Source organism: Palaemon carinicauda, chromosome 43 (genome assembly GCF_036898095.1).
Source record: "Palaemon carinicauda isolate YSFRI2023 chromosome 43, ASM3689809v2, whole genome shotgun sequence".
Lineage (NCBI taxonomy): Eukaryota > Metazoa > Arthropoda > Malacostraca > Decapoda > Palaemonidae > Palaemon > Palaemon carinicauda.
Genome location: NC_090767.1, coordinates 22731684 through 22759329, shown reverse-complemented (window position 1 = coordinate 22759329; position 27646 = coordinate 22731684). Strand labels below are relative to the sequence as shown.

Sequence of the window (27646 nt, the reverse complement as noted above, 5' to 3'; positions counted from 1 at the left end):
GGCAGCCGGAGTAATACATCCAACTCATCGTTCACAAGTTTTATTTATTTTTGTGCCTTTTAAAGTGACTTTTCTGTAAGTATTACTGTAAGAAGTTAATCTATATAACTTTATTACTATGTTGATATATAATTAAGAGTGGCAATCCAAGAATTTATATGGAAAATATAGATTTAGAGTTTGTGAACCGGCTTCTAGTGACAGTACCGTGTTTCATGCTATAGCCTACATATTAATAAACTCATTTATAATTCAAGGTTATTTTAGTATTCATACTGTATAAAGGTCAATTAGGAAGGTCATATTAAGGTCCATATCAGAATCTGTTACTTGAGTTATAGATTGTGTTATTTACTTAACCCCAATTTTAGATTTTCATAAATTTTCTTAGTGGCAGAGACGGGGTCACGTGATTCTATTATATGATTCAAATTCCATGATCCAGGCCATTGCTGGAAATTCATGGAATTATGTATGTAGATTTGGCTTATCATAAAAAGTTAATATATCAATTTTATTGTAACTACCAAATGTGTGTTAATGGCAGATAATTTCTTCCCTTACCTAACCTAACCTACCCCAGTATGTGAGGGTCTTACCTTAGGCAAAGACCCTTGTTATATCTTTGCTGAAGACCTTTATCTTGCCTGATGTTGAATGACTTATGAGTTATTAAAAACTCTTAGTTTAATTAACGTATTTCCAGCCTCAATTATAAGGATTTTTTGAAGTTTTATAATTTGTTCGGCATTTTGCAAAAGCTTGAGATTTTGGCATTACTCTCTGCAAGCACTTCTTGCGCCATCTACTGCCTTCGTAGATTTGAATAGAAAGTTTGCTTTGTACAAGCACTGTATTTGTTTTGAGAAGTTTGTTTGTATGTGCATTGTTCATTCAGTATTTTGAGTGTATATTTAAGCAGCAAAACTATATATTTATTTACCAAGGCACTTCTCCAATTTTGGGAGTTAGCTGACATCTAACAAATGAAAAAAAAAAAAGGGGACGTTTCCTCCCTACGCTTCTCCCAGCCTGACGAGGGAGTCAACAAAGTTCGCCTGGTACTGCTAGCAAAACTAGACACAAAATACTTTCCTTAGAGTTTTCAATAACTATTGTGAAAAATCTGCCTGGCCGAGTTAAACATGATTAATATATATTTGTTCCTGCAGATATAAAAAGGCAATTTTTTTTTCATAGCGTGAACTCAGCTGTCAAACTATATACAGTGATACCTCGGTAGTCGAACGACTCTATACTCGAACAATTCGGAGTTCGACCAAAATTTTCGAGAAATTTTTGCTGCGGTGCTCGACCAAAAATTCGGTACTCGACCAGCCGAACACGTGACGACCGCATGGGCTTTGTGATGATCGCGCCATCTCGGCCACTCTCGCTTGTTCGGGAAGCATCAGTTCTCTCGAGAGCGTCACTCAGACAACGCGCGATCAGCATTCGTTGTGATTTAGTGATTTTCAGTGCTTTTATTTGCTTTTTTAGCTTTCATAATGAGTCCCAAGAAAGTAATGAGTGTTAAGGGCAAGGAGAAGAGGAAAACAGTGCGAACAACGATCGAGTTGAAGAAGGAAATTATAGCGAAATATGAGAATGGTGTACGAGTGTCCGATTTAGCGGTAGAATACGGAATGGCGAAGTCGACCATTTCTACGTTTTTAAAGCATAAAGAAATGATTAAGAAGGCGAATGTTGCAACGGGAGTTACGGCGGTAACTAAGCAAAGGCCACAAGTGATTGAGGAGATGGAAAAGTTGCTTTTAATATTTATTAAAGAAAAACAGTTGGCCGGGGAAAGTGTTAGTGAAGCGTTCATTTGTGAAAAAGCGTTGCATATCTATGAAGAATTAGTGAAGAAAAGTCCGAGTACCAGTGAAAGTGATTCATTTACATTTAAAGCGAGCAGGGGTTGGTTTGAAAAGTTTCGTAATAGAACAGGTATTCATCGTGTTACTAGGCATGGGGAGGCAGCTAGTTCGGATCAAATTGCAGCCGATAAATACGTGGGGGAATTCGATCGGTACATAAATGAACAAAATTTGATCGCACAACAAGTCTTTAATTGTGATGAGACTGGGTTATTTTGGAAGAAAATGCCAGCCAATACGTACATTACCAAGGACGAGACGAAGATGCCAGGTCACAAGCCAATGAAAGATAGGCTAACATTGTTGCTGTGTGCAAATGCAAGTGGCGATTGCAAGATCAAACCCTTGTTAGTGTACCACTCGGACAACCCCCGGGTGTTCAAACGAAATAATATTTGTAAAAGTGCACTACCAGTTATGTGGCGCTCGAACACTAAATCTTGGGTCACAAGACAATTCTTTACTGAGTGGATAAACGAAGTGTTTGCCCCCCAGGTTAAGGCTTACCTCATTGAAAAGAGCTTGCCAATGAAATGTCTTCTGGTTATGGACAATGCTCCTGCACATCCTCCAGGTCTCGAGGATGACTTGAAAGAAGAATACAGCTTTATCAAAATCAAATTCTTGCCCCCCAATACTACTCCCATACTCCAGCCCATGGACCAACAGGTCATTTCAAACTTCAAAAAACTCTATACCAAGGCCCTTTTCAGAAAGTGTTTTGAAGTGACCAGTGACACGAAGTTGACCCTAAAGGAATTCTGGAAGGAACACTTCAGCATCCTCAACTCTGTTAACATGATTGACCAAGCTTGGCGAGGTGTGACCTATAGGACATTGAACTCTGCCTGGCGTAAGCTGTGGCCATCATGTGTCACAGAGAGGGAGTTTGAAGGTTTCCAACCAGAGGCGGGTCCAAGCACTGCTACCCCTGTAATTTCTGATGACACTGATGTCGTTGAGGAAATTGTTGTCATGGGCAGGAGTTTGGGGCTTGAGGTCGACAAGGATGATATTGATGAGCTTGTAGAAAGCCATTCTACCGAGTTGACTGTGGAGGAATTGTTGCACCTGCAACAACAACAGCAGCAGGATCTGATTGTGGAGCAGGAATCTTCAGAAGAGGATGAGGTAAGGGAGGATGTTCCAAGTTCTCTCATCAATGAAATTTGTTCCAAGTGGGCAGATGTGCAGGCTTTTGCTGAAAAATACCACCCAGAAATTGCAGTAGCAAACCGGGCAGTGCATATGTTTAATGATAGTGTCATGTATCATTTTCGAAGAATACTGCAGAGGAGGAAGAAACAATTAACAATAGACCAGTTTTTCACAAAAGAAAAGAAAGCTGCTACATCAAAGCCTGTTTCTCCTCCAAAGAAGAGACAAAGAAGAGAAGAAACCCCTGAAATAGATCTGCCCACCCTTTCATTGGAGAGAGAAACAACTCCTGAAGGAGAACTACCCCGCCACATCATGGAAGGGGACTCTCCTTCCAAGCAGTAACCTCCCCCTTCCATCCTCTCCACATCCATCCCTGTATGCCATCGAACCGCTGCTCAAAGGTATGTTCACTACAGTACAGAAAATGGTTTAAAATTGTTTTATTTTAGTACAGTAAATGGTTTAAAATTGTTTTATAGGATTTTCTGACCAATTTCATACACATTTAGATAATTATTGTTGTTTAGGTACACGTTTTATTAATATTTTGGGCCTGTTCGAGTGCTTGGGAACGGAATAGAATATATACCATTATTTCTTATGGGGAAAAAAAATTCGGTACTCGAACAAATCGGAGGTCGAACACGGATCTCGAACGGATTATGGTCGAGTACCGAGGTATCACTGTAATGATGTGTCGTCTGTGACTGTCTATCGGGAAGGGAAGCTCTCTAATCCATACACTTAGTTTTCTGGGGCACTGCCTATTTTTATTATTTCTTGTAGATAATGGTTAGCATATCTCTTATAATGTCATTATTGTTCTTAAAACTCTATACAGAATTGTTCATTACTTTCCTTCCTTCTTCACTAGGCTTTTGTTCCCTATTGGGGCCCTTGGTCTTGTAGCATCCTGCGTTTCCAACTAGGGTTGTAGCTTAGCAATTAATGATGATGATAATAAAAGAAATTAAAGAAGAAAAAAGTTTGTACATCTGACTATTGTATATTTAACCTGCTAATAGAAACTTTGTTTTGGTTTAAAGGCTCCAAATTTGTCTATATTTACCACCGAACTTAATGGCATCCTGACTCCTATGGACATAAATAACCTTATAGGAAAGGGGGCCAGTTTTACAATATTTTGTGATGTAAGGAATCTCCTACAAAATTTCAAAGGTTTTAATTCTAGTAACCCTTGAGTTTTTAAGATTTTTGAGTGCTCATTATTATTGGGCTGAGAGGTATAGCAGTTCAATTATGCTGGGTTCTAGCAGGTATACAAGTTAAGTTTTGCAGGGTACCGACAAACCAGTTCATAAATGAAGAGGCAGATAGAGAGGTAAATGAAGCTGCAACAGAGTTGCTTTGTCGGCTACCTATTGGACACACTCGTCTGATGCACAAGGTTTTTTTATGACTGGCTGAAATTAGCCATTTTGCAAACTGGTACCCCTTCCATAGAGCTATTTTTTTTTACCTAATGCCCCACTGTTGTGTCCTTGAGAAATAGATGTGTTAGAGGTTCGAGGTAGGGATAGGGGTTGGCAAATTCTTGGACGGATAGGAGTATCTCAGAGTTCTCGTAATTGTACCTGCTGAGAAAAATTGTCATAGGACGTAAAACTACGCATCACTTAAGCCTGCTCGCACTTTGGGTAACCACCCGTTCTCAAACATTTTCCCATGAGTGTATACTCACCTGGATGCGTGCACTATAGGTTTAGTGTGCGTTCTTCGAACTTTGAATATAGTATTCTCCTTGTTGTGCACTCTTCCGTTCACATTCGCTATTCACCGGGTGCACGTGGTGCTGATGTTGACTATTGCTCTCCGCTTAGCATGTGAACGCCCATCTATTTGCACTCCATGTGGCTTCTCAAGGCGAGAGAACACGCACCGAGAACATATTTTCCTTGAAAATTACTGTACTGTACATGTTGGTATGAGATACACCTTCTTACATACTTACTCCCTGTGTTCTATGTCACAAAGGGGAGTTAGCACACTACCAGTAGGGATAAGGACTGTTCCTTTCTCTTCCTTTCTTGCACAATGACTCCAACTTTTGGGAGAGAGAAAACGATCTGGGACCATTCTCGTTGTGTGTACAGGTTACGAGATGTTAGCGGCACTAGCGCAAGGCATCCGTGTGCCCTTCAATTTTGTGTTTCGTCTTTAGGGCAAGATTTTGATTGTGTTTGCTCCTTACAAGACAATTTTCCTTTGCTTTTCTTGATCAGCATTTTCTCTTTGCATCGGTTATCCGCTGCTATTGCAAAAGTTACACAGTTACCCAAGTTAGTTACTGCTATCAGGACCCTTATAAAAGGTTATCACGATGGGGAACCACATTACAATCGCTTACTGAGACGCGAAACCTGTCGGTGGAGAACCGCAAGATCTGGAACATGGATTAGAGCGTCCACTCTTGCCTCTGGCATTCGTCACATTTGAATCACCAGGGAACTCATTCACCTGATTCCATTACCAGCTTCTTCACAGCACTCCTTCCATAGAGGAGGTAGAAGGAAACAGAAACTCAGGATGGCAAATCTGTCAGAGAGTCTCGAGACTTGACAATATGTTTTGTATGGCTTCATGGGAGGAGTAGCGTAGGATTTTCAGTATGGGGTATAAGAACGCCAAAAGTACTCCATCTCGTTTATCGTGTCCGAGACTATTTGCATCCCTTGATTTTAAACCATCCAGTTTGGTCGTAGGAAATTTCTCCTACCTTAGGTTAATAAGTCTCTGATTAAAGAACGGGGTTTGATATTAGCGTAGGAATAAATCTCAAATTTTAAAAGTCATTTGTCATTTTCATAATTAATCAAACCTGAGTTTTAAGGTCCATTTTCCTCTTCAACTGCAAGCCTTAAATGAAAGCCTTGAGCTTAAGATTAAAGCTTGAATCTCAAGCTTAATATGGGCCAGTAACTAAGGACATCTCATATATTGACAGCTGAAGTTAAGTCAAAGCTGTAGACATATTCTTACTAAAGAACGTTACTTTGTAAAGTTAGGGAAAATACAAATTACTTGTGATATAATTCATTCTACATTTCAAGTTTAAAAGTCTATTACATTTTATTAAATGAAACCAGACGGGTAAAAAGACATAGAAATATACCAAAGTGTTTTATGTATATAAGAACTTTGATTGTAATCTAACAGTTTTATAGTGATAGAGTTAGGCAAATTGAACATTCGCAAATGCGAAATGTTTTTTTAGAAGGATTTAGATCTGATGTATTATAATCTGTAAAAATAGCATTTTTTAAAATGGGGAAAAGTACATTAGTAAGTATTAATTATTTGTTAATAGTTATCTGCATCCAGGAGTCTATAAAACCAGGCCAGAAGGGATTTTTATTCATTAATACTGTTGTGCGAGTTTTAATGCAATATTTTAATGAGTTGGTGCATCGTAAGCTAAGACTCAATAGTCGTTAGACAATTAGGCTTTGTAATTTTAAAAAGCAATGTTTAAAGTTTAATAAATTTTTCCAATATGTCATTTTTATATTTACCTCCGCCACCAATCTTGGAAGGAGGTTATGTTTGTTTGTGAACAGCTTCCTGGCCACAGTTTTAATAAAAAAGTAATGAAACTTGCAGGGATTAACTTATGTAAATAGCTGGAAGTGGTTAAATTTTGAAAGGTCAAGGTCAAGGTTACGGTTAAGGAAAATTTCCAATTCACGTAATCAGCCATAAGTTTGGACATCGTTGCCACAGAGACTTCAAACTTTGTTCATATTTGAGTGTATTGAAATCAATGCCAATTAATACATGTTAAGGTCAAAGGTCAAGGTCAAGAAATAAGGTGCCGTGGCGGAGGTCTGCACTTTACTGAGTGCTCCTCTTGTTTAAAAAGCAACTCTAAAAGTTATATAAATTTTCATATATGTTTTTATATTTGTATGTATAATTTAATTTTATAAGTTGGCAAAACTGTCATGTAAACTGAAGTAAATTTATTTGTGTATAAAATGTATTTTCTGATTCACTTTGGTTAATATTAGTGATTTTCCGGATTTTTTATATATATTTTTAAATCCAGGTTTAGGTGACACCAATATGACTTATTTTATATCGGTTAATAAAATTGCAGTTGAATATATAAGATTTTCAATTTGCAGGTGACCTACGATGCAGGATGAGTCGATGACAGAGGCAATGTAGGCGACCTGTAATAAGTCTCCGTTGGGAGAAGGGTCCGTTTCTCCGAGCCTCGCCCTTCGGCTCCCCCAGCGGGATAGTGTACTCTATGTCCAAACAGTTTCTACACCCTTATAAAGTTTTGTCTCTCGGTTAATAGGTATAGAAAATAACTCGCTGGATCATTTATATTATTTGATAATTTGTGATTTGTTCCGTAACTGAAATACAAACCATGCTATTTAATATGGGTTATTACTTTCGGTGTAGCTGAAATGAAGAGCCATTAGAATCTTAATGAGGGTTTATTACCCCACCGCTAGTTAGCGGGGGGGGGGGGGTGTTAGGGAGGATACCTGCTACCCTCCCCCCTCACACACACCTGTGCCGAGTTCACTTTGCTATCGGCTCGGGTGCTAGACGGACGTGTCCGCTGTCACCCTCGCCTACACTGACAGCCATTGTTAATCTTTTTTTTTTTTTTTTTTTTTTTTTCTACAGTGTGTTTGTGAATTTGGCCTCTACGATACGAAAGTGTCCCGAGTTACCTGACCGCCCTTGTGGGACTTATATATCGGCAATCGACACTGATCCTCACACCTTATGCCCTTATTGTAGGGCCAACGGTTTGATAGTAGTAATGTATGTGGTGAGTGCAGGGAGTGGTCTACCTCTCAGTGGGAAAGGTTTTCCCGGTGCCGGAAGAAGAAGTCCAAGCAGGATATTTCTCTTTCAAAGGTTTCTTTGAAGAGAGAAAATCCTAAGGACTCTTCTTCCGTAGCCCAAACCTCCTCCGAAGCTCCCACTCGATCGGCTTCTCCTGAGAGGCCGTCGAGTGGTAGCGTAGGCCGCATTTCTGTTGACTGATCCCGGGGTTTGGGAGAGGGAGTTGCCTCCCATAGCGAGGCAGCTCCTCCTCCTCCCCCAGGGGAGGATTTAATTTTATCACTTAATGTTAATGTCTCTAATAATGATCATTTACAGCTTTGGGCTTCCTTGGGGCTTCAGGGCTCGCCCTCCAAGGAAGCCCTGTTTGACATAATCAGGTTGGGAGCAGCTGTCAAACAGTCGCTGACAGTAGCAGAGGTTGATCCTCTGTCTATCGTCGACATTGTTGTGGCAGAGGCCTCCAATGAGTGTGTTCAAACCTCTGCTCCTGTTGCTGATGTAGATGAAGGCTTAGTTCCCCCCTCCGAACATCCTTCGAGGGAGGAACTAAGTCAAACAGTCTCTCCTGCAGGTGATTCTTCCCCTAGGGGGAGTTCACTAACAGAGACTCCTTCGGAGGACTGCCGATGGTCTGCCTGCTGCCCCCAGAGGGCGTATAAGGCGTAAAGCTCTCCTTCCACTTCGCCTTTGAGGTCTTCCTTCACCTCTTCGGTTCGTCGTCTTCGCAGTCCGCTGCAGAGGAACCTCGTCCTTCAACGACCGTTCCAGCTACATCCATGGACCTGGACCTCTCCGCAGATCGTTCGCGATCTCCGTCTCCTGCCAGACCTGCTGACCTGCCGTCGCCGTTCCTGGCTGCCGATGCGCTGTGGGCGCCCACCCATCTCGTTATTAAACGGGCACCGGTCCCTTCGGGGCAAAAGGGACTTTCGCACATTGTGTGTAAGTCCCTTAAGTGCCAGGTATCCCCTGCGCGCCAACGTTCTCCTGCGCGCCAGCGTGCTATTGTGCGCAAACGCTCTCCTACAGTTGCAGAGACATCTTGCCAGCGATCTCCTGCGCGCCAGCGGTCTCCTGCTCGTGCTGCTGTTCCTGAGACAACGCGCCAGCGCTCACCTGCGCGCCCACAATCTCCTGTGCGGCTACGCTCACCTGCTCGCCAGCGCGCCACTGCGCACCCACATCCTGATGCGCGCCTACGGTCTCCTGAATGCCAGCGATCTCCTGTGTGCCAACGATCTCCTGCTCGCCAGCGCTCGCCTGCACGTCATCGATCTCCTGCGCGCCCACGATCTTCGGATCTGGGCGTGAAGGGGAAGACATCCTCTTCCCCTGCACGCCACTGAACGCCGACGCACCATCGGACCCCGCCTGCTCGCCATCCCTCGCCTACGCGCCATCGCCCGCAGTCTCCATCGCGCGCCCACACGCCGCCTGCTAGACCTTCTGATGTGCGCCCATCTGCGCGCCCGCGCGCTAGGGATATTTCCCCAGCGCGCGCCCAACGGAATCGCCCTTACGGGCTCTACAGGATCTTGCGCGTGAGCGAGCAATCGCGTCCGCGCGCGCAAACGCTTATCCAGCCTGCTGCTCCAGAACGCGCCCCTGCGCGCCATCGTTCGCCTGCGCTCCTTCGCCCACGCACCCACGCACCCACGCGCTCCTTCGCCCACGCACCCACGCTCTCCTTCGCCTACGCGCCCACGAGTTCCTTCGCCTGCGTGCCATCGCTCACCTACGCGCCAACGCGCTCCCTCGCCTGCGCGCCATCGCTCGCCCGCGTCCCCTCGCACTCGCCATCGCCCACGCACCCGCGTGCATGAACGATCACCTGCGTGCGATCCCGGAATAATCCTATTGTGCGACCCCCAGCGTGTTCCCCACGCGCGAGGTTGAGGACAACGCACAGCCAGGTCGTCGTCATTGTGTCCCCCCCCCTCCGGCAGGTGCAGAACAGCGCGCTCGTTGGAGGGAGGGAGAACTCCAAACAGGTCCAGGAACTTTCCTTCCACAGCTGCTGCTTTTCAGGCTGACCCTGTTATGGTTTCTACGCCTAGGGATCGAACGATCCCCTTCACTAAAGAGGGAGTCTCTGACAGCGCTGCTGTCAGTCGGCAGCCCTGGTTTGGGTCCCTAGTCAGAGCGGTTGTGCAGGCTTTTAAGCCCGCTTTCTCTGAACTGGGCCTCAAATCAGCGGCAGTCTCGGATCCCCTGAAGAGGAAGAGAGGAGTAGATGACGTGGTGACTTCTCCTAGGGCTACGCTGGCTCCTCGGAAATCTTTGAGGAAGGCTCCCTCCCCCACCCAGACGTTCTCTCCTTCCCCTTCGGACGAGGATTTCCCGTTCTCGGGATTCACGTGAGGTGAGGCGTTCTCCCATCGCACCAATGGGAGAAATCCCGCCTCGCTCTGAGAAGTCTTCTCTGGTGGAAGTGGAGAAGAGCCTCCCACCATCTCTGTTTTAGTCCTGTATCCCTCCCAGGAGGGAGTCGAAGGATTCTAAGACGGCTCTGAAGTGATCCGCGAGGATTAGACCAGAGCCAGCCCAGCCCGCAGAGAACGTCCACGAGTCCCACCAAGAAGAGCCTTTGGGGACAGGAGACTTTGCCGCCAGTCCATCAGGAGGAGAACCTCAGGAGTCGGAACATGCATTCTGGCAGGTTCTGACTCTGATGAGGAATCTCAATGGGTTCACAGATCCGGAGATTCCTCCTCGAGAGGGCAAGGACACAGTTCTGGACCGAGTCGTCAGTACTCAAAAGCCCCTTAAGGCCAGCGCGGCTTTGCCTCGGTCACAGGGAGTTAAGAGTGCCAGAGATAAGGTCGAGAGCCAGCTCTCCGAGCTTGCCTCCTCCAGCCGTTCCAGCGCCGGCAACAAACTCCTCCTGCCTCCTCGTGTCCATCAGAGGAGGTACTTTGAGATCATGAAGGAGTCTTGTTTAGCTCTCCCCCTACATCACTCGGTGAAAGAGCTTACCAGGGGAGTCCCTCTAGAGAGAGACTCCAACCGGCAGAGTGTCTTTCTCGGCCTCGGAGATTCTCAGTCAGGAGAAGATAACGAAGTGTGCCATGCAGGCAACTTCGTGGCCGGACATCTGGCTAGGGTCTCTCGGCATCCTGCTACGATCCGAGGACTTGTATAAGGAGAGTACTAGGAAGGCCTTGGAGACCTTCCTCCTTTCAGGCACTCGTACCATCGAGTTTCTTGCCCATCAAGTCTCGAACTTATGGGCTAATTCCATCTTGAAGCGTCGAGATGCAGTGTCTGATAGGTTCAACACGAAGGTCCCCAGCACCGAGGTCAGCAGGCTCAGACATTCCTCCATCTTGGGGAGTAGTCTGTTAGAGCCTAAGGACGAGGAACAGGCGGCTGAGAGGTGGAGGAAGTCCAACCAGGATTCTCTCCTACATAGGGCTTTAACATCGAAACCCTATAAACCTCCAGCAGCCCAACAACAACCTCGCCTCACAAAGACGACGAGTCAACCCTTCTTCGACACCGAGATAAACTTCTTGGACTTTGCCAAGATCTGGGGATCATGGTAAATCTCGAGAAGTCTTCTCTGCTTCCTACCCAAAGACTGGTATATCTAGGCATGATCTTGGACACCAATCTCCACAAAGCCTTCCCATCAGATGACAGGATAGCAAGGCTGAGAAAGGTCGCAAGTCCTTTCCTCAGACGAGACGAACTCCCAGCCAAATCGTGGTTATGTCTCCTCGGTCATCTTTCATCCTTGGCCCGTCTAGTTCCCAATGGTCGCCTCAGAATGAGATCTCTGCAATGGCGACTCAAGTCCCGGTGGAATCAAGGACACGAGTCCCCGGACGTCTTGATCCCTATGGGTCTTGCGGAACGGACGTACCTTCAATGGTGGGTGACGGGCGAGAACGTACGAAAGGGAGTGGATCTTCTCGTCCTCCCCCCGGATTTGATGCTGTTTTAGGACGCCTCAAAGAAAGGGTGGGGGGGGGGGGGCACATTCTGAACCACAGGACCTCAGGCCTGTGGTCAAAATCAGAAAAGTGCCTCCATATAAACCTGCTAGAAATGAAGGCCGTATTTCTGGCCCTTCAACAGTTCCAACAATACCTGGTGGGTCACTCTGTGGTGGTGATGAATGACAACACCACATTAGTGGCTTACATCATCAAGCAGGGAGGTATCTTTTCAGAGCAGCTATCCCATCTTGCAGTAGAGATACTGAGATGAACCGAAGCCCACTCGATTCCACTATCGGCTCGCTTCATTCCAGGCAAGAGGAATGTGCTCGCCGACAGTCTGAGCAGAACGTCTCAGATAGTGAGTACCGAGTGGTCTTTGGATCATCTAGTAGCCAACAAAGTCATGACTTTGTGGGGTTCCCCGACTGTGGATCTGTTCGCTACAGCGCTGAACTTCAAGCTCCCGCTGTACTGCTCCCCAGTCCCGGACCCCAAGGCACTCTGGCAAGATGCCCTCTACAACGGTGGGACAATATCGACGTGTACGCCTTTCCCCCATTCTGTCTGATGAGGAGGGTGCTCAACAAGACCAGAATATCGGTCAATCTTTCAATAACCCTCATAGCTTCACTATGGCATAACGCGGAATGGTTTCCGGACCTTCTGCAATTCCTAACGGAACTTCCGAGAGAACTCCCTCCGTGACACGAGCTACTCAGACAACCTCACGCCAACATCTTCCACAAAGCTGTAGCTTCGCTATGACTTGATGCCTGTAGACTATCCAGCATCTCCTCGCTGAGAGAGGATTTTCGCAACAAGTTGCGATTAGGATGTCTGTCCCTGAATCCTGACGCTCCTCCGTCACGTCGCCCTAGAGCACATGATGTCAGGGGCGTAGCTATGTCCCTGGCCTTCAAGAAGAATTTCTCAGTGACGCAGGTTCTTCAGGCTGGGGTGTGGAAGCATCAGACGACCTTCACAGCCCACTACCTGCAAGACATGACCCACAGGAGGCTCGATACGTTCTCTATCGGCCCTATGGTGGCTGCACAACAGCTGGTTTAAAACCTCAGGCTCCTTAATGCACAAGTAGCAGAAGGTTGAGGGCATTGTTACCCGGTCTTAGTCTGCATGAATGAAAAGGTTTGTCTGGCCCTTATTCTTTTCTTCATCCTCCCCTCTCTTGGGGAAAGCAGCATCCTGGGTTCTCTGCACAGCTGACCTCAAACCACTGCAGGTAAACCATGTTTCCTTGTGTTCCTAGTATTAAGATAATACCGACACGTCCCCATACCCTGACGAGGTGGTATTGGGAGAGTCCTATCTTAAGTTTCCATCTAAAGGACTACAGGTCAACTTCCGAGGATGAGTCACACTTTATTATACCTTTACACATAGCTTGCGTAGGCCGCAGTCCTTGCGTAGCAAGGTTCTAGCTAAGTGCAGGGACTCCTTATTGTTGAGTGCTGACACACTCAAATAATGAGTCCCCGGGCAAAGTCAAAAGCCAGTACTGGCTGTGACATTCCACCCTTCCTAATGGATGAGTCAACCCTATTAAATAGTGTGGTTTGTATGTCAGTTACGAAACAAATGACAAATTCATAGATAATTTGTATTTTTCCTAACTATACAAACCTTAGCTATTTAATCAGACTTGCCCTCCAGCCCTATCCCCCGCGAAGTCCTACCTCCAAGCAAAGTAAGCTCAAGCACAGGTGTGTTTAACCCTGGATAGGTACGGTGGGTCGTTTGCGACCCCGAGCGTAAAAAAAAAACAGGTTTTTCTCACGTGACTCACCCCTGTGACTGAATTTGTGGGTGATCGACCTGCAGGAGGTGTCTCCCCTACACGCTCTAGTAGTGTCCAGATGTGCATTGCTGTAGCTGTACTCCTTCCCCGATTTCTGAGACGCGTCGGGGTCGTTCGCGTCCGAGTTTACCCTTCTGAGGTAGTTTGCATAATTATCAAAGTTATTACGTATTATGAAATTGTCGTAGAATGGTGCAACTTGTATAGGTTATCAGTTGTGGAAAGTCTTGGTGGATTGTTTGGCTACCATGTGCATGTTTTTTTTTTTAGTTAAAATGTCGTTCATCACCACGAGGACCATTTTACCGCGAGTGCCCCTTTTTCATTTGTTTCATTTTTTTGCCAAGTTATTTTTCCGTAAGATATTGCCAAATAGTGTCGTAAAACTTTTGCTTGTTTAGTGTTGGAAAGTGTGTCTAGATGATCTGGCTACCCATGCATGACTTTGTTTTTGTCAGATACGACGTAGTTATTGGTATATTGGGTATTTAACTGCGGTTACCAATTTCTGTTTTTTTTTCAATATTTGTAAAAATTACTACGTAGTAAGGAATTGCCGTATATTATTCATTTTTTTTTCATGTTTATGTGTTAGAAAGTGTGCCTTGATGGTTGGGCTAACACGTGCATGTCTTTTTTTTTTATCTGAGATGTCGTATATTAGAATGTCGGGCATTTTACCGCGAGTGTCCCTTTTTAATTTTTTTTCATTTTTTTGCCAAGTCATTTTTCCGTAAGATATTGCGAAATAGTGTCGTAAAACTTTTGCTTTTTTAATGTTGGAAAGTGTGTCTAGATGATCTGGCTACCCATGCGTGATTTTGTTTTTGTCAGATACGACGTAGTTATTGGTATATTGGGTATTTAACTGCGGTTGCCAATTTCTGTTTTTTTTCAATATTTGTAAAAATTTACTACGTAGTAAGGAATTGCCGTATATTATTGATTTTTTTTCATGTTTATGTGTTAGAAAGTGTGCCTTGATGGTTGGGCTAACACGTGCATGTCTTTTTTTTTTATCTGAGATGCCGTATATTAGAATGTTGGGCATTTTTCCGCGAGTGCCCCTTTTTATTTATTTTGCATTTTTTGGCTTAGTCATGTTACCGTAAGGAATTGGCAAGTAGTGTCGCAAAACTTATATTTTTATAGTGTTGGAAAGTGTTTCTAGATGATCTGGCTACCCATGCCTATTTTTTTTTTAGCCAGATATGGCGTATATATAAGTATGTGTTCGATTTTCCTGTGATTGCCATTTTTTCGTTTTTTCCCATTTCTTTCAAAATTACTACGTACTAAGGAACTATCACAGAGTAATATTTCATTTATATGTTTATTTGTCGGAAAATATGCCTTGATGGTTTGCCTAGCACGTGGCTGAAATTTTTTTTTTTCTGAAATGCCGTATATTAGAATGGCCATTTTTCCACGAGTGCCCCTTTTTATTTGTTTTGCATTTTTTTGCTTAGTCATGTTACCGTAAGGAATTGGCAAGTAGTGTCGCAAAACTTATATTTTTATAGTGTTGGAAAGTGTTTCTAGATGATCTGGCTACCCATGCCTATCTTTTTTTTAGCCAGATATGGCGTATATATAGGTATGTGTTCGATTTTCCGGTGATTCCCATTTTTTCGTTTTTTCCCAATTCTTTCAAAATTACTTCGTACTAAGAAACTATCACAGAGTAATGATTCCTCTAGATGTTTATTTGTCGGAAAATTTTGTTTACTTTTTTTTTGATTGAATATCATCAAATTTTTTTAGCTAAAATATTGTTTTACATTTTTTTTTTCGATTTTATTTCCCTTCAAAAAAAATTTTTTTGGGTCAGAATTTTAATTTTATAGTCGTAAAATAATCGACAATTATCCAGCAACCCACCATACAATTTTTATGCATATCCAATAATAATTAGATTAGTAAATAACACCTTGAAATTGACATACCCTTCCTACATTTCAAGTGGCAGATTAGGGAGTCTGAGTCAGTGTGGTTGGCGGCCATTTTGTGGACATATCCGAAGCGTAAGCTGCCCTATCTATATATATTCTTGTTCCCTATAGAATTTGGGATATTTTGGTATATTTTTACCTGCATAAATATCATATTATATATTAAATATATGTATTTTTTTACGAAATTTCCAAGTACTCAAAAAATTACCTTTAGATATGGCCCCTGATATAAATGTAATTTACAAAATAATGAAGATTTTTTTACATAGTTCTATTTTAGGATAACATATGTTTATTCCCTAAAAAAATTAGCCACTTCCTATTTCATTTGGGTACCCAAAAAAATTCATGAAATTTGGACAATATTTTTTGGCCAAAAAAAGTTACCCTTTTTTTCTCATTTCAGATCTTCACCACCATTGGTCTAACTTCATCCAAAATACATCAAGATGTGTCCTAAACATTCAAGAATCAATTCCTAAAAGGATTTGTGTATATATGTATAAACTTTTTTTTTATGAATTTTTTTGTCAGGTCTTTTTTTTTTCTACTTAATTTTTTAAAATATTTATAATAAATAGTTTTTCTGCAGATGAGTAGTATTTATCTTTACAGTTGTTTTAAGCATTCATTGAAGTTTTTTTTGGCAAAAGAAAAAAGGAGGTTACTGCAAAAACTGATTTTTCAAGAATTTTTTTTGGCGTCGGGGTCGTTCGCGTCCGAGTATACCCTTAAAGGGGTGTCCGAGGACCGTACCTATCCAGGGTTAAGGGGGAGGGGGGTAGCAAGCTACCCTCCCTACCCCCCGTTAACTAGCGGTGTGGGTAGTAAACCCTCATTAAAACTTTTATGGCTCGTCATTTCAGCTACGCCGAAAGTAATTACCCCATGTAAATAGCTAAGGTTTGTATAGTTAGGAAAAATACAAATTATCTATGAATTTGTCATATTTGTCTGTGATGATGTTGCTTCTGATATCATTGCCATCCCCATCGTATTCTGGTAACGATGGTTAACCACCATTCACTGCCTAGTCGTGTGGATATAGAATTAATGTAATACAAACCTCTGTCCTTTAATAAGAGTAACATGCTTCCAGCAAAGCTGTACAGTATAAGGTTGGATAGATTATTCATTTATTTAAGGTAGCATTGGTTAACCACTGGCAAAAGACATATACAGTGGAACCTCTACATCCGAACGTATCTACATCCGAATTTTCCAACATCCGAAGTAAAATTCGAGCAAATTTTTGACTCTACACCCGAATTTTATTTCGACACACGAAGTAGCAATTTTCGTCGTACTGGTTGTATCCGAATTTTTCGACACGCGAAGTACAATTCGAACACGTTCCGACTCTACACCCGAATGTTTTTTTCGACACCCGAAGTAAACAATACTCGTACGCGTAGTCGGTGCTCATAGCGCCTGAAGTGATTTTTATTTCCGCCGATAGAAGGCAGCACATCGACCTCGGAGGGACCCTCAATTAGCGCGGCTTGGGTCAGTCCTCTGTTCTCGTCGGCTTCTTGCGGTTGTGCTCTGTGCGTTCTAATATTAACTGTGATTTAATCGTGATTTTTTACGTGCATCCATTAACGATAATTTACGTAAATCATGGGTCCAAAAAGGCTTAGTTTTGGCAGTGGTAGTGGTGAGAAAAGGAAGAAGGAAATGCTTTCTATAGAAATTAAGCAGGAAATTATTGAAAAACATGAGCGTGGCATCCGCGTGAGTGAACTTGCTAAACAGTATGGCCGTAATATGTCAACGATCTCGACAATCCTTAAACAGAAGGAAGCTATTAAAGCAGTGAAACCCTCTAAGGGGATCACTATAATTTCCAAACGCCGTACCCCTATCATAGAAGAGATGGAACGACTTCTACTAGTGTGGATTAAGGATAGAGAGATCGTTGGCGACACCATCACCGAAACCGTTATCTGCGAGAAGCTGCACGCCATCTTTACGGACTTGAAGGAGGAGAGCTCTGGGGGTGATGCTGGGGAGAGTTCAACCGAGCCTTCCTCAGATGATTTCAAGGCATCTCGTGGCTGGTTCGAGAAATTTAAGAAATGGTCCGGGATTCATTCAGTTGTTCGCCACGGAGAGGCTGCTAGTGCGGACACAAAGGCTGCAGCTGACTTTGTTAAGAAATTCAAAAATATCGTAAAGGAAGAAGGCTACGTAGAGCAGCAGGTGTTCAATTGTGATGAAACCGGGCTGTTTTGGAAGAAGATGCCGAGTCGAACCTACATCACTGCTGAAGAGAAGAAATTGCCTGGGCATAAGCCAATGAAGGATCGGTTGACTCTTGCTCTATGTGCCAACGCTAGCGGGGACTTTAAAGTCAAGCCCTTGCTTGTTTACCATTCGGAGAACCCTAGGGCCTTTAAAGCACACAACGTCGATAAGGATCAGCTTCATGTTTTCTGGCGATCCAACTCGAAGGCCTGGGTCACTAGGCAATTCTTTGTGCAATGGGTAAACCAAGTTTTCGGTCCTTCTGTGAAGAAGTATCTTCATGAGCAGAAATTGCCTTTAAAGTGCCTGCTATGCCTTGACAATGCACCTGCTCACCCCCCCCCCCCCCCCCCGGACTTGAAGATGATATCTTCGATGAATTCAAGTTCATAAAGGTGCTGTATCTTCCACCAAATACCACCTCTATCCTCCAGCCCATGGACCAGCAAGTCATCTCTAATTTTAAGAAGCTGTACACCAAGCACTTATTCAAGCAGTGCTTTAATGTCACGCAAAGCACCAACTTAACTTTGCGTGAATTTTGGAGGGACCACTTCAATATCGTGCACTGCTTAAAGATCATTGATCAGGCTTGTGTGGGATTAACTCGACGGACCCTCAATTCTGCATGGAAGAATCTGTGGCCTGATGCAGTTTCTCCCCGAGATTTCGAGGGTTTTGACCCCGAACCTGATCCCGTGGTCGGTGCAGCGGAAGCCGTAGAGGAAATCGTCTCCCTTGGCAAGTCCATGGGTCTGGAGGTCAACGCAGATGACGTTACGGAACTCGTCGCCGAACATCACGACGAACTGACGACGGATGAGCTCAAGGAACTCCATGCTATGTCGGAGCACATGAGGGATGACGAGGAAGAGAGCGAGGAGGTAGAACATGTGTTAGGTTCAGCGCAAATAAAAGAGGTGTTAGGAAAATATCAAGACGTGGTCGACTTCATCGACAAATACCATCCAAAGAAATTGCAGGTTTGTCGTGTAGTTTCTCAATTCGATGATGTTTGCCTAACGCACTTTCGAAACATTCTGAAAAGCCGTACGAAGCAATTATCTATCGATGCTTTCTTTAAAAAAACTGCGAAGCGAACTCCCGATGAAGAGGATGTAAGTGAACCGAAGAAAATGGCAAAGAGTGAAGAGGAAGAAAGTGAAACACAGAAAATGGAAAAGAGTGAAGCAAAAGAAATTCAGTCAATTTTAAATGTAAGTGATAGTGATTAAAATTACGTAATCATCAAAAAGAAAAAAAGAAAATGTAAAAAAAAAATATAAGATATATAGAAAAAAAAATAAGCTATGTTAAAGTTCACTTAGTGTAAGTTAGAATAAGTTACGGTAGTGTTACGTTTATCGTAGTTAACCTCTCTACCTCCTCGCCGTCCGTCCGTCTCCTCTCTCCTCTCTGCGTAGCGAAGACGAACAACACCTGTGCTGGAGTTTCTAAGGTAAAGTGACGCTAAAAACCCGTTTCTTATTTATCATTTTTTGCTAATTCTTCTTATTTACATGTCTATTCTTATTTACATGTCTATTATCTAATTTAGTGTTCATTATTCTCATGGGAAAATTATGTGTAGTGGTTTATTACGAAGTTATCATAGGTTTTTGGGCTCAACCACGGATTAATCATATTTCAATGTATTCTTATGGGAAAATTCGTTTCTACATCCGAAGTTGGTTCTGGAACGGATTAAATTCGTATGTAGAGGTTCCACTGTAGTGGTGTTCTGTGCTAATTAATGTTAAAGACCCATTAAGTAAAAAATAACGTTGAATAAGCTTTTCAATGAACTAATTGAGACTAGGTTAGTGAGTGAGAGAGAGCGAGTGTAGTAAGCGTCTCCCTAGTTCAAGGCAAGATAGGTAATATGGCGAAGATGAGTAGAATAAGCTGGTTCGTTGATTGAAGGTTAACCAGAAAATCCACCTAGCTAAGTAAATTGATATGATAGGATAGCTGGAGTTAGTTTATGGAGAATCCATACAACATATAATGAAAATTTATTATGCCATTTCAATCACGAGAATAATGTATTTACGTACTAATCTATTGCCCAACACTATACTTGAATACTGTATAAATCAGTTCTATGCCTGAAAGTGATACCGTGTCAATAAATCCTATTTTTACTCAGACTTTTGACGTAGCTTTTTATAAATATTTTTTGAGTATTAAGCCCTGTCCACATGATCGAGCAAGTTCGACGGGCAAACAGTGATACCAGACCACAATAGTTAGTGAAAATGAGGGTTGATGACGTCAGAAATGGGAAAACCACAGACAGGTTTTCCCGCTTCTGACGTCACCAACCCTCATTTTCACTAACTATTGTGGTCTGGTATCACTGTTTGCCCGTCGGGCTTGCTCGATCGTGTGGACAGGGCTTAACATGTGTTTTTGACCAGGCACCATCTGTGATGTTAGATAGAATGTTCTATTCATGAAATTGATGTTTATTGCGTAACTCTTGAAGAGAATTGCAGGGTCGATTGAAGTGGAGCTTCTGTTAGTCAGTGGATTGCAAAAGGCCTGTCGTTAGATTATTGTCATGAAGTATTTCCACTTGACAAAATATTCTTTAGTTTATAGTATTTCCTATTATTAATGTCATTGACATGTCTAGTTTGTCATTATTTCTACTATTCTATATTTAATACATTATATTTTATATTTATAATTATCATGCAGAATGTTTTACTTTTAAAAGTATAGTCATTTTTGAAGGGTACAGTAAAACATTTTAGTAAGATTGATATATCTTTACAATTAACATTTTTTATTTATTTTCCAGACTTGAATAATCAAAAGAGGAGTCTACCATCTGCTGCTCAAAACAGGATATTAAACTGCGAGTATAATGACACATTCCAAATGACACCAAGAGGAAGATCAGCCGCCAATAATCCGCGATTTCAAAAGCCGCACCAATTAGTCGTTATCTGAAGTGGCCATTGAAGATCTATTTAAAGTATTAACTTGACTCAGTCTAGTTGCAAGTATATTTTTGCTGTCAATCTTTACAAAATCATTTAATATAAAGCTAATATTAATTAAAATTCTAATTCTATGCTTCTTTCAGGTTAGAAAAATATGATTCTGTTTTTATAGTAAAGTCTAAACAGCCCAAATTTAACTTCCATAATTAGGTCAGATCAACATTATTGAGCCTGTGTGATTTCTAACTCAAATTCATTTGCAATTTCCTTTTTTAGTATTTGAACAATCATTCATTTAGTTGTCTGAAAACTAGTTGGCGAATACGAACATACTGATTGATAAATAAATTATTTTAATTTTAAATGGATCAGTTTTAGATTATTGTAAATGTTTATGAAAAATTAGGAAATTGAATATTGACAACCAATGAAGACAAACAAATGTAGTTGAGGAAGAACTTCTTCCTTAGAAATTTGCTCTTCAAGTTTTTAATTTTCATTAAGGAACTATGAAATCAAATGTCAGTTTCCTCTGGATCACTTAAACATACTTCTATTTTGTGTTATTTCTAGAATTATGTAAAGTACTCTCTCTCTCTCTCTCTCTCTCTCTCTCTCTCTCTCTCTCTCTCTCTCTCTCTCTCTAAATGTGACTAAAGGGGAATTAACCTTAATCATCTGTTTAGCAATTGATTCAAGGTTATTCTACAATCCCTATATCAAAGTACATTAATTGCATATGAATATATAACCTACAACTAATTATTTCAACTCTACGAATATCATATAGTCTTTGCCATGTATACCATTTTATCTGTTTTTTCAAGACCTCTGATTGATAGCATTTGTCATTAAGTTTTCTTTTACGACTCGAATGTAGGCTTATGTTCTCTCCAAATCTAGGCTTATGTTCTCATATAAGGTGTAAGCCCAGCTCTCTAATTAGCCACATCTTGCCAGTGCTGTTAGTCAGTCTTTTCTTGGGGGGCGGGGGGAGCTTAATCTATCAATTCACATGTGTACGTGGAAAGGTATAAATATACTAGAGAAAAAGAGAAAAATACTAATGACTTATTTTGCTTAAATGTTTCAAAATACAGTAACAACATTTCCATCTCTTGCAATTAAATGTATTTCGCTTCATTGAAAATTTCATATAAAGCCCAGTGCTAAGATTATTTTTTCAATCATTCCAGTTCAGTAAAAGGAATAAAAAGTATATTATTTAAAGATTTGCATTTTATTAAATAGGTTTACATATTGTTTTAGCAATTGATTTATTTTGTATAATGGGAATTAAGGCAAGTATGAATTTTTTTTTTTAAATAATTTGTAAAGGGAATCAGTTTAAGGTCTTGAATTGTATTGCTAAGCATTAGAAGGGTAATATAACTCTCTCTCTCTCTCTCTCTCTCTCTCTCTCTCTCTCTCTCTCTCTCTCTCTCTCTCTCTCTCTCTCTCTTGTACCTGTTTAAGTTTGTTTTGTGCAATATTTGTTGAATCAATCATTTTCCCAAACATTTTTAATCATTCTGGTCACATATAGTATTCCAAATACTCGTTTACAGAAGCAGGTTCTATTCATTATTTTCAATCCAGTTTCAAAACTGTGATATTGACAGAAATACAATATTTAGCAAAAGGTAAGGAGGTGTATGTTGCGTTTATGGATCTGGAGAAAGCGTATGATAGAGTTGATAGGGAAGCTATGTGGAATGTGATGAGGTTATATGGAGTTGGTGGAAGGTTGTTGCAAGCAGTGAAAAGTTTCTACAAAGGTAGTAAAGCATGTGTTAGAATAGGAAATGAAGTGAGCGATTGGTTTCCGGTGAGAGTGGGGCTGAGACAGGGATGTGTGATGTTGCCGTGGTTGTTTAACTTGTATGTTGATGGAGTGGTGAGAGAGGTGAATGCTCGAGTGCTTGGACGAGGATTAAAACTGGTAGACGAGAATGACCATGAATGGGAGGTAAATCATTTGTTGTTTGCGGATGATACTGTACTGGTTGCAGACGCAGAAGAGAAGCTTGGCCGATTAGTGACAGAATTTGGAAGAGTCTGTGAGAGAAGGAAGTTGAGAGTTAATGTGGGTAAGAGTAAGGTTATGAGATGTACGAGAAGGGAAGGTGGTGCAAGGTTGAATGTCATGTTGAATGGAGAGTTACTTGAGGAGGTGGATCAGTTTAAGTACTTGGGGTCTGTTGTTGCAGCAAATGGTGGAGTGGAAGCAGATGTACGTCAGTGAGTGAATGAAGGTTGCAAAGTGTTGGGGGCAGTTAAGGGAGTAGTAAAAAATAGAGGGTTGGGCATGAATGTAAAGAGAGTTCTATATGAGAAAGTGATTGTACCAACTGTGATGTATGGATTGGAGTTGTGGGGATTGAAAGTGATGGAGAGACAGAAATTGAATGAGATGAAGTGTCTAAGGAGTATGGCTGGTGTATCTCGAGTAGATAGGGATAGGAACGAAGTGGTGAGAGTGAGAACGGGTGTAAGAAATGAGTTAGCAGCTAGAGTAGATATGAATGTGTTGAGGTGGTTTGGCCATCTTGAGAGAATGGAAAATGGCTGTCTGCTAAAGAAGGTGATGAATGCAAGAGTTGATGGGAGAAGTACAAGAGGAAGGCCAAGGTTTGGGTGGATGGATGGAGTGAAGGAAGCTCTAGGTGATAGGAGGATAGATGTGAGAGAGGCAAGAGAGCGTGCTAGAAATAGGAATGAATGGCGAGCGATTGTGACGCAGTTCCGGTAGGCCCTGCTGCTGCCTCCGATGCCTTATATGACCGCGGAGGTAGCAGCAGTAGGGGATTCAGCATTATGAAGCTTCATCTGTGGTGGATAATGTGGGAGGCTGGGCTGTGGCACCCTAGCAGTACCAGCTGAACTCAGTTGAGTCCCTTGTTAGGCTGGGAGGAACGTAGAGAGTAGAGGTCCGCTTTTTTTTTGTTTCATTTGTTGATGTCGGCTACCCCCCAGAATTGTGGGAAGTGCCTTGGTATGTATGTATGTATGTATGTACTATTGAAAGAATATCACTTGTCTACTGGTGCTAAGCTTTGCTTATTTATACAAAAGATGAAGTTAACTGACTTGTACTCTTCATCTAGAAAAGAGCTTATATAGTTAATAACAGTCATAGGTTTCTTTTACTAATTAAATTCATATCAAAGGATTTCATGAAAGGAATAGTGTTAGGGAAGCGTTAGATTTTCCCGGAGAGTCCTAGAAGGAAACTATCACGTGAGGTAGTTCTAAATCGACATTGTTGTATTATTTCTTAAAAGTAAAGGTTTAAGATTAATATTTTGTAAAGAGAAGGCTCAGACACGTCTGGTCCTTGATACGCAGGTTAAACTTAAAAGGATGAAGGAAGGGAGGAATCGTACATTAGGGATGTAGGAAGGGAGGAACTGCTCCTTAGAGATTTATGAATGAAGGAATTGCACCTTAGGGATGTAGGATGGTAGGAATTGCACCTTATGGGGATGTTGGAGGGGAGGAATTGCACCTCGGGTATGTAGGAAGGGATGAGTTAGTCCTTAGGGTTGTAGGAAGTAAGGATTTGCATCTTAGCGGGACATAGAAAAGGACTGAATTGAAAAGGATATAGTCATGCAGGAATTGCTCCATATAGGGATTTAGGAAGAAAGGAATTGAATTTAAATAACGGCTTCAGATGAAAAAAATACTGTGATCAATATTTAGGACAATGGGAAGAATAATTACTGGTAGGAAAGCTAAAAATAATTTCTTAAAATGAGATACTTTTTGAGGTTAGTATTTTTAAAATAACAATTTATTGGGTATCTATGTTTTTGAAATTTTCCTTTGTAATGGAACGTACGTAGTACTGTATCTTTAAATGTATTAAATGTGTTTTATAAGTAAAATTGCTTTGCAAATCTAATAGAAATAATTATATATAAATAGGATGTGTTAATAGTTATTGATTGTTTTAAACCATATATATCAAATGCTTAAAACCGGTTGATTTTTATGGACAATGAAATACTGTTGTTATTTATGACTTTATTAGAAACAAATAATTATCATTAAAACTTTTGTCATTCATAACTGTACATTTGTAATAACTTTACATTGCTTACAATGATTATTTCAAATATTTTGTATTTAATGTCTGTCCATAAGAATTGGTACAGACGAAAATAATTTTAGATACAATAACAAGGGTCTTGAATGATAATTCATGGCCATAAAAGCCTTCATGCCACTGCTAGTTGTATCACTACATATTTATTAAAGTCAAATGACCCAGCATTTTGATGTCATTGTTTAGTAATATGGGCATTACTAACCACTTTTGTTATAGCCTAAGTTCATTATAGTCTGAGAACACGAAATGTTTAATTAATGATATTTGAATAGATTAATCAAATCAGTTTCATCCGGAAATGAGATTTCTCAAGTTGATTAATATCGGTAAGCGAGATTTTGGATTATTTTTTTAATATCCTTCATAAATGTTAAAGCCTAAGGTTTCCTAATATATAAATAATGAGATAGAAAGCTAAGACTAGTCTCAGATGAGAGAGATTGACTGAATACCCTTTGTTCTGTAAACTATCTCCTAAAATGCCTAATTCGATTTTCACAGATTCACATTGTTACCAAAGGCAACGATAAACAGACTTTGTTCGCCTCTGTAAGTCAAAATGAAGCAGTTTTTGGAATGGTCAGCTGAGCAGAATTTTTTTTCCATATGCCAGCTCTAATCATACAAGACTGGTCTTCCCTATCTTTATTTTCAATTTTGAAAATGAGAAGAGCCTTTGGCGTAAGCCTTGCTTAAGGGAGATATTAAGAAAAAAGCCACTTGCTAAGTCCCAGAATTGTTCAAATTGAGACTTTTAATTAATGCTATGAAGTTTAATTAGCTATTCAAATATGAATAAATCCTTTATAATTCTTAGACTATAATATAGGATATGAATAAAGCAGCCGGTATGACCATATTACTAATGACATCAAAATATTGGACCATCCGAGTTTACTGACCATGTAGTCAACACTACTAGCAGTAATATGACTCCTGTTCCTCAAGTTATCATTCAGGAGCCTTGCTCTCGTGTCTGAAATGATTTCCGTCTATACCAATTATGAATGGACCTTAACAAATATCACCTATTATTTACAACAAAATATTTTTAAATCTTTTCTTATTGTCTTGAAATATTTTTTAGTTTCACATATCAATTTGCTGTATGTAACCAAAAGAAGCAATTTTCATATTGTACTTCAAACTTTTTACTATATTCAAATTGTGTGTATTACAAATAAGGAAATAAAATACATATGAAAGGTATTACAGTTTTTAATTTAGTTTCCCAAGTATCTTATAAAGAAAACAGGAGTAAAACGCCTAATATAAATATAGAAAACGTTAAATGATAAAGAAAACGTAAAGTCTAAACCTCACATGGCAGAGTGTTCTCCTTGACTGGCCCCCTACCCCTTCAAGTACCAGCAAATGCCTTATTCCCCACGAGAAAGTGGCCAAAGGGCTCCATGAAATCGTCCTTTCTCCTAACTAGTCACTTGTCCATTGGGACTGTTATCTACCCCCCAAATACAGAGTTCACCCCCCCCCCACTGGGGTATGAGAGCAGCAGTACCAGTGTTGTATGAATATTACAAGTCAAGATGGCCGAACTGTCTCGGTATTTCATTTTGCACCAAAGTCCACTTCTTATTCCAGCCGTCTGTTGAGTAGGTATTTTCCTGACTAAAGTCCTGATAATTATCATCTTATTTCCATTAGTTAATTTTCCTCAAAAGCCTCCTAATCAATGTTAAAGATATGAATTAAAATCTTTTACTTTTCCAAAATATTTAGCGTACCACTTGAAGGCTTCCAATGAACACGATATGGACGAAGGAAACTTTGAAATTCGTTAAATCCTTTTATTGTAGAAGATTGAATGGTAAACAACAGGTTTTGGTGTAATCATTTTTTAATTGAAGTACAAACACTATGACGTCAATGACAATATATATTAAATTCATGAAACCCCACTTTCTAAAAACTTTAAACACCCTGGATTCAAAGAAAACTCAATTGCCATTAAGCTCACGATTCGACTGAGAAAGGCTCTTAGGCGAGAGTCACCCTTCATCCAATATGGTGCTCTGAATGAGAAAAGTCTGTTTTCTTTTATCCAAACACTGTTTTCTTTTATCAATGATATGGGTGTCTAAAGCTCTGTATTTGAGGTTACATATTTCATGATTGTTTAAGTAAGTAGTGCTTTATCTAATAGAAAGTAAAATTATTAATAAAAAAAAAAGGAGGAAAAGGAAAGCCCACCAAGGCCTTCCCCTGTCCCACCTAGTAACCAGAAACTTATATTTCTTCTGAGGCGGCAATGTTACTAGGCCCTTGAATGCTTTCCTTTTCCTTCTTTTTTCGATTTTATTGATAATTTTACAAACAGTGATTTAGAGATTGTGATTTAAAGACTTCAGGAACAGTTTTGAGCTCTTCTGAAGTTAAATGGTAAAACATTTATGCCATTATTTACATTATAATAGGGCAGATTCCATCTCTTTAGTTACGTTACTTCTTTAATAAAACATGAAATTATACATATAGACAAGAAAAACAAACTTAATATATCTAGAATTGAAAATGAATAAAAAATCCAAGGAAAAGTATAGAGAGTCATTTTCACTCCTTTGTGCAATTTCAGAACGATCCATTACTACAGACACCTGAAGCTCGCTCAAAAGCAGACAAGATTCACAAATGCCAAGTTGCCTCCCTGTCTCGCCCCATTTCAATGCACACGATTGAGTCAGGTAAAAGAGAAGAGCCGTGCAAGACTACTGCCCTGACCAT

At 41.0% G+C, this 27646-nt stretch overlaps 1 protein-coding gene and 3 long non-coding RNA genes across 17 annotated transcripts in view; 2 read left to right on the top strand and 2 right to left on the bottom strand.

Moving 5' to 3' along the window:
* On the top strand, positions 1–26884 carry LOC137633474 (uncharacterized). The gene is made up of 3 exons (XR_011042253.1): positions 1–75; positions 7190–7368; positions 20646–26884. It is a non-coding gene; the product is annotated as an uncharacterized lncRNA (long non-coding RNA).
* The window catches only part of LOC137633468 (uncharacterized), a 429224-nt gene that overhangs the window by 197261 nt on the left and 204317 nt on the right, over positions 1–27646 (top strand). The window lies entirely within an intron of this gene.
* LOC137633471 (uncharacterized) overlaps positions 1–27646 on the bottom strand; it is a 415554-nt gene that overhangs the window by 183704 nt on the left and 204204 nt on the right. The window lies entirely within an intron of this gene.
* Positions 1–27646, bottom strand: part of LOC137633473 (uncharacterized) — a 246637-nt gene that overhangs the window by 50201 nt on the left and 168790 nt on the right. The gene's annotated exons all lie outside the window — the stretch shown is intronic.